Here is a 7688-nt window from a genome sequence, read left to right as displayed (position 1 = left end):
TGTTTATTCTGAGGCACAGTGTATTCATTAAGACTCTAGATATACTTTATAGAACATCAGTTATTTTATAGAACATCAGCATCTATTCTTCCTCTTTTCTATGATACAGCGACAGTCTAACAAGGGAAATGATTTCGCTTCTGTCCCACAAACTCCACCAAAAGGAGTCCTTTCAGATTCATCAGAATTATAATTGGAGCTGTGTCCCCCTGCACCTGGGTCAGGGCATTTATTTGTGCCTGGAATATAATTGTTATTAATGTTTTAATGGTTTTTAATTAAAATTCCGTCGAATGCTTGGGGGATTCTCAAGAGTCCATGAGAATATATAAGGGGTATATCAGTGTTCTTTCTGCAATTCAGGAATAGCCTCTGCAGTTATTATTATTATTATTATTATTATTATTATTATTATTATTATTATTATTATTATTATTATTATTTATTTGTTGTTGTTGTTATTAAACTAAAAATATCGTATTATTGCTGTTTTAACAGGTTGTACAATGTGAAATATATACATGAATGACATTAAATTGTAGTAAATTTCGTAGTAAATATTGTTTGAAAATAATCCGTTATTTTAAACATGACGCATAGGATAACGATTTTCTTTGGGTTTGCAGATTTTCTTTTGAGAAAAATTTCTAACGAAATTTCCTCTGTGCAACATTAAACTTAACTTTGTAGTTTATTTTTCTAATAATGATATTTTTATTTCATAGTTCAAACGATATTTTGTTTGTGGTTATAAAAGTCCTGAAAATATTAATTAAAGTAAGAGACCTATGCATCCCAGACACGAAGTAAATTACATTTTCTATTTTAATTAAGGACCAAATTATATATTTCAAATATTCCCTCTTTATTTAGATTGGGACAGAGTTTTGTTTTTTAGAATAATATTCGTAAGGACTAACTAATTCTGTATAGGTTTAATTGTGCAACGATTTGTATGAATCAATAATAATAATAATAATAATAATAATAATAATAATAATAATAATAATAATAATAATAATAATACTCGCAAACCATATACGACCCACTTAAATAGTCTGATGACTACTTTGGGCCCTGACCCATAAGTCGTGAAACATACCGTAGGTCGTGATTCATAAGTTGTGACCCATAGATCGTGACCTAAAGGCTGTGACTCATAAATTGTGCCCCATAAGTCTTGACCCGTAGGTCGTAATCGATAGATTGTGACTCATTATTTATGACATTTCTCTCTCTCTCTCTCTCTCTCTCTCTCTCTCTCTCTCTAGTCTTAATTTTTATATGCCAAGCCTCCAGTCTTGTAGATACAAAGTAAACCTGGTATACCACATCGTATACTTGAGGGTTTAGCTGTAAAGTAGCTCTGGTACCCCAAGATTTCTTAATATTTTCTTTCTGCAAAAGTGATATTGAATGTAGATATGTATTGATAGATTATCCTAGTAGCTCAGTTGTATTACTTCTGATTCTTGTCCGGCCGTGGAAACTGTATCATCTTCACCATCTTCTACTTCGGTTTCAACTTAAGAAAGAAATTTGGTCCTATTTTCGTTTAATTTGGTCTATGTGGAAATTGTTCTCTCTCTCTCTCTCTATTCTTAATATTTTTTCACTTGATCAGGAAAATTGCATTCCTTAAAGCATTCCCCTTTGTAACTTCAACAGTTAAACGATTCTTTCTGAATAGCCAACTCAGAGAACAAAGTGAAATGCCAACCTTACAGATGTGACGTCACTCTTGACAACTGTGACGTCTAGCTGCCACTGAACTCGAGGCTTTGTTTCAGACAGTTCTCTTTTTGTGTCTTCAGGAGATTAATTGCTGCCACGAGTCTCACGGCAGGACACCATAATGGACATCATTGACAGGCGATTGTGAACTTTAGTAAGAACAGAATTGCAGACGAAAGTTTAATTTGTCGTTTATAAAATGCTACTTGTTTCCAAGCCTCGTGTGTTAATGAGTGTCAAATAGGATGAGCTGTCGCATGTTAATTTCGAGGTAGCAAAAGGATCAAGATCGGTGATAAAGACAGTTTATGCCCAGAAATAATTTGAGTTTATAGATCATAATCCATTGGAAGTTTTTGTCTTTTGGCATTTTGTGATAAATAAAACTGCCTTTACGTATTTATGATGACTATTATAACTGCTTACATGTCCTGCAGTTAGACAAAATGGTATTAATCTATTCGACGATAAAAGTTACAAGAGATGTAAGAGAAAGCAAACAGAGAGAGAGAGAGAGAGAGAGTAGATGAAATCAGAGGGAAGAGACTCATTATAAAGTTCTCTGATTACCAAAGCTTTAAAATCCTTATTATTTTCCATTTTTCGCTTGTGAGCTTTATTCCAGGAAAAAACGACAAACACCGTTAATTTGTTTATTATTTTTTACTTGTCTTCCGAACCTTCGACTTTCATCATAACTTTCCATTTCAATTTTTATATATGACTTTATTATCCATTTTTAGAATCTGATGTATACTTTGCTGGGTGCTGTCATCCGCTCGGTTTTATGCTGGATCCTTAGAATTGAAGGCGTTTTTTATATTTCCGAACAATGTCATACAGACTAATCCGACATCTCCTCCTCCCTGTGCACTATTTTCGCTACCTCTGCTGGGTTGGGACCAGTGCTGGCATAAGACCAGCTTAGTCTAGGGGAAGAAGAAGAAGAAGAATTAATTTCAGATTTTTTTTTTTTTTTTTGCCATGCCATTACGTTCTATATTTTTCCGCTCCGCTGATAACTAAAGTAACTATATAGAATTCATGCATCTGTGGCAGTAGCCTACTGAAGAATAAATCACTGCTAATTTGTTATATATACAAAGCAAAGTAAACCCCCACCTCCACAAGAAAAGAGATAAAATCACTTAATTCACTGACCTAAACCTTGGAGCACAGCTTCATACCTGCAGCAGATTATTCCGTAATGGGGCATTTGTGTTAACCAGTAATTGAAAGAGATAAAAGGAAGGAGAAGTAATGAGGTGCTCAGCACGTTCTCGTGGTGCTAAAAAGTTTCGCTTTTTCTTCCAACTTTTTGGATGTGCAAATTCGCCACAGACTGAGCTCCTCTTAACTATGACGAGAGTTTAAGAAGTAAGCTGCATGTGTTGTGTGTGTGTGTGCGTGTGTGCGCGCGCGAGCCGAAAGATATTTTGTAATTTCGATATGTTCTAGAAGAGTGAAAACTGCAAGGTACAATTTTCGAGACATCACGCAGATCTTTTCCGTGGAAATACAGAGCTCCTAAAACCAAGTAATTTTTCTGTTCATAAATTTAAATTGTAAATATATTCATGGATTTGGAATTATAGGAACAAATAACTTTACGAAAGGACAATCATTTCTCGCATATTTCGTGATTTTGCTGCATAATGTTGGGAGATATCTGAGAAAATACGGCCAAAAACGTCCACATTCAATGAATAAAGTTCAGACGAGTTTTATTTACTTGCTCTCTTTGGTGGAGAAATTTATTCATGGATGAACTTGTTACTGGAATCACAGTAGCCTAACATGTTGATTATAAGTGCAAAATTATTTTATAAGAATAATGAAGGTATGTTTATTAATTTCTTATTAATTTGTGTGATTGGGCTAACTGAAAATACCTGCAACTTGGGTCATTAAAGCCTCCAGTCTTGATGACTGACCGATATCTCACTTTCACGAGCAGTAAGCTACAAGCGTCGTTTAATATCAAATTCTCTCAACCTGGGAATAGACGCCGAAGAGGAATTTATAAGTAAAACGCGATCTGTCGCCTCATCGCTCATAAAATCCCCTTCCGGGAAGGTTATTCCCAAGTTGAGTGATTTTGACATTAAACGACATGTGTTGATTACTGTGTGTGAATATTAAAACACTCTTACGGCGTGTGTGACAAAAATATATCACTTTATATATGTTCAAATGATATTCAGTCATGAGAGTAACCAAGCCATCCTATGACCACTGCTTTGTGTAATTTTTCAAATTAAGAAACTATAAAATTGCGCGCTCTGTAAATGACAAAAAATAAATAAAACTTATAAGTGTATCAACACTTCAGCATCTGGTCTCCATTCCACCGATCAGGATTAACTTTAATGACATCGACTGAGGATATTTACGTCAGGTTTCATAATATTTTTATGGTGGTGGATGTGTAGCTCTTATGTTGATACAACTCATAGAAGGTGAAATTTCATATCCCATTAGTGCTTAGAGAGAGAGAGAGATTAAAGCCCTCGAAATTGATAATTCACAGTAATTTAAACTCTATTGCGGTTTAATCTGCCTGGTTTAATTGATCTGCACTAATTTAGGCTACTTACGGAAATAGACGTCAAACCATTAGCCCTACAAATTTTTTCCAAACCTTGAACATAGTAAAAAATGTTAGGGCTAATGGTTTGACATCTATTTCCATTCAGAGTTTTTCAGTTAAAATTCCCAGGTTGCTTGTTACTCTGATATCGTACTGAGAGAAGAGGGTAATTTTCACAATCATTTCATGATTATAAGTTATTTATTTCGTTTTTGCTTATGTTTTGATATTTGTTTTTGTATACATTTCCCTTTAAAGTTCTTTGTCAGATTCACTCTTGTACTCTTGTTCCCTACGCCTTTTTTTTTCCTTCCCACTCTCTCCTCGAATACCTTAATAATCCTCTTCTCTAAATCTCTCTTCTCTCTCAATCCCCATCATTTCCTTTCTTCATCCCTCCTTCCTAATAACTTGACCTGCAAACACCCTGCTGAGTCATTGTCACCATCCTTTTGATTTTGCTCAATCCTTTTATTTCAGTGTCTTTTTATACTACCCGTATCATCTCTGCATATGCATCTCTCATTCCCTTTTCATCAAACCTACATTAGCAGTTACATTTTCATCTCATCGTCTATAATTAAAATATCTATCTGGTTTAATTGTCATTTCAACCACGTACTGAAGAGCAATACAACCGGCGAGAAGAAGTTCGTCTTTCATCGCCCCTGTATTGGTCTTTAATCTAATAAACTCTCTCCATTGATATTTCCTTCTAACGAATATATTTATGAATATTCTGTTCTGGAATCCGTGGATTAATAACTCGAGCCTCATTTTGGATCCATTCTCTCAAACATCAGTTCATTCTTAGTATGTCCAGGTCCTCCAAAATTAACCAAGCAAAGATTCAGTTTCTTTCAGAATCTTTCAGTTTTTTTTTATTCTTTTCTGTTACTGGACTGTATCCACTTATGCCACAACATTTTCTCCCGCCACACGCGGTTTTACCAGAGCAGTCTGTGGAATAACTCATTCTGTGATCTTTCTAGCACCCGCTCAGTCTTCCTGTCGTGATTAGCACTGCTGCGCTCTTGGTGCTCCCAGGGTCCTTTCAATATACTGTACCCTTGGTGCGCCTATCATATTTTATTGGAATAACTAAAGGATCTCTACCATTTGGTGTCCAGTATCAATAGGCCTATGATAAGGATCAAACTTAGAAAGTCACAAGTGATCGCCAGCCTCCTTGCTGTATTTTTGACTTCTCATTAGGACACAAAGCTTAATTGTGTGAGGACATCCCATTGAGGCAGTAATTTAACCTCAGGGAATGCCGCCTTCAGCATTCTTCGTCTCAGGTGGTAAGGCAGAGTCCAGGGTTCCACATCAGGCCTGTTCTTTCCCTCAAAACCCTGGACGTCCGTCCAAGGGCAACGAGGGCGCTGAGGAAGGATTCTTCTGGGAAGTCTCATTGCCTTTCACGCCGCACATTGGCTTCTTCGCTGGGCCTTCGTTGCTCTGCAGTGAGGATTAAACGTTGATTCTTTATTAGTTATTGCTTATCTGTTTTGCAACACAAAGCAGTTGACCTGGTTACCATTTAACAGCACCATTGAACCATTTCTTTACCGCCTTTAGTCAGGATTTTTTTAAGAACACTGTTCGTATTTTGTAAAATGTAGATTTGTGTAACAGCTTTTTATATAAAGAAAAAAAAAGATTGCCTGTAGGCTCCATCAGCAAATGCTTTCGAAATGACATTTAAAAATGTAATACTTTATTTATGATGATTCGTAAGCTTCTTGAAATGTTTTTCTTATATAAAAATAAATATCTAAGCTATCATGTTTCAACTTATTTCATATTACATCCACAGATATTATGAAAACCTCTTTGCGTTCATTTTCTGTTTTCATATCGAATATTGTGTGATAGTCACTATTATTATTATTATTATTATTATTATTATTATTATTATTATTATTATTATTATTATTATTATTGCTTTTAATTTTTATAAAAGCTCTCCAATACTTTTTCGTGCCAGAATCATGTTTCGCATAAAATATATTTGGATGAATATCTATATAAATATCTGGTTGTGGACTTAAAGGATTTGTGCTTCGTTAAGTATTGAATTGAAATTAGAATACTGAACAAAAAGGCAGCAAGAGTCGGGATTGGAATTACCAAAGCCCTTTTAAATTCAAAGAGAGTTTGATATGCAACTGTATTTTTTTATAACAGCGGCGCTTACTCAAATGTATTTATAAGTCTCTGATGCTCAAGTAGTAGCATCTAATCATTACGAGGTATTTCACTGGAAGTTATTATTATTATTATTATTATTATTATTATTATTATTATTATTATTATTATTATTATTATTATTATTATTATTATTCCTTTTGTTTTTATGTTTGCTGTATATATCATGCTACAATAAACTGTGGCATCATTTTTTTATTGTTGTGTGTAACTTTGTAAAATTTAGATCTTTTTAATAATTTATTATTTGGAAAATCTGAATGACATTTTGCATTTTGATCAATGCTAGAAAAGGCATAACTTATTAATTCACTTTATGTGCAGACTTTTAGCTGAAAAGTTAATGCTTTCAGATCGAACTAAATTCCACATAAAGGTTTCACAAGATTTAGCTTTCTCTTTTCAAAGGAAAGAGAGAGAGAGAGAGAGAGAGAGAGTTAAACATCGCGCTAATCAAGAAAATATTAAGAGCACACTCCACTGTATTTGATATTTAACTCAAATATTTGCTAGCGTTAGGAATAAAATAAATCTCGTACAATATTCCATAATGACGTCATTCCACTACAGCCTTTATTTATGCTGAATATTATGGTAAGTCGCAGAATAAAACTGTCAGTCAGGGTGAAGTTTAACGCTTTTGAAATCGCATGTTTATGGGTTTATGGACCCCTCAGAAGTGCAGGAGAATGGAGACTGAAAAGGGGTAAGTTTTGAAATGGCAGTAAATAAAAGACGAAAGATTTGATCTCCGGGGAAATTTGCGTGAGGTGTGGGTCGTCCTTTCCTGGTCAAGGACCTCGTTTGGTCTTTAAAGCCTTGGTCTGTTCAGAGCACCTCAGGTCCGGTCTTATGAGTTGCTAAATCCATGAATTTAGTTTTGTTCCCATTGAGGAATCACATATGAGAAGCATAAAATGTGATACATAATCTTAAAAAAAAAGAAATAATCCGAGTGTCATTATTAAACCTTCCCACTTGCAAGGAGTGACACTTCCCATTTTCTTCCTCCTTTTCTTCTTGTTTTATTTCAAAACGCTTCCCTCACCCTCATTTGATTCCTGCTCCGTCGCCATCTCTGGATTTACTCCGAATTTGGCTCTTAATTCCCATTCATTTACATGCTCGATGGTTACAGAGTAAATTACGATCA

The sequence above is a fragment of the Macrobrachium rosenbergii genome, chromosome 45, assembly GCF_040412425.1.
Source record: "Macrobrachium rosenbergii isolate ZJJX-2024 chromosome 45, ASM4041242v1, whole genome shotgun sequence".
In the NCBI taxonomy this organism is placed as follows: domain Eukaryota; kingdom Metazoa; phylum Arthropoda; class Malacostraca; order Decapoda; family Palaemonidae; genus Macrobrachium; species Macrobrachium rosenbergii.
Note: the sequence above shows the minus strand (reverse complement) of the source record.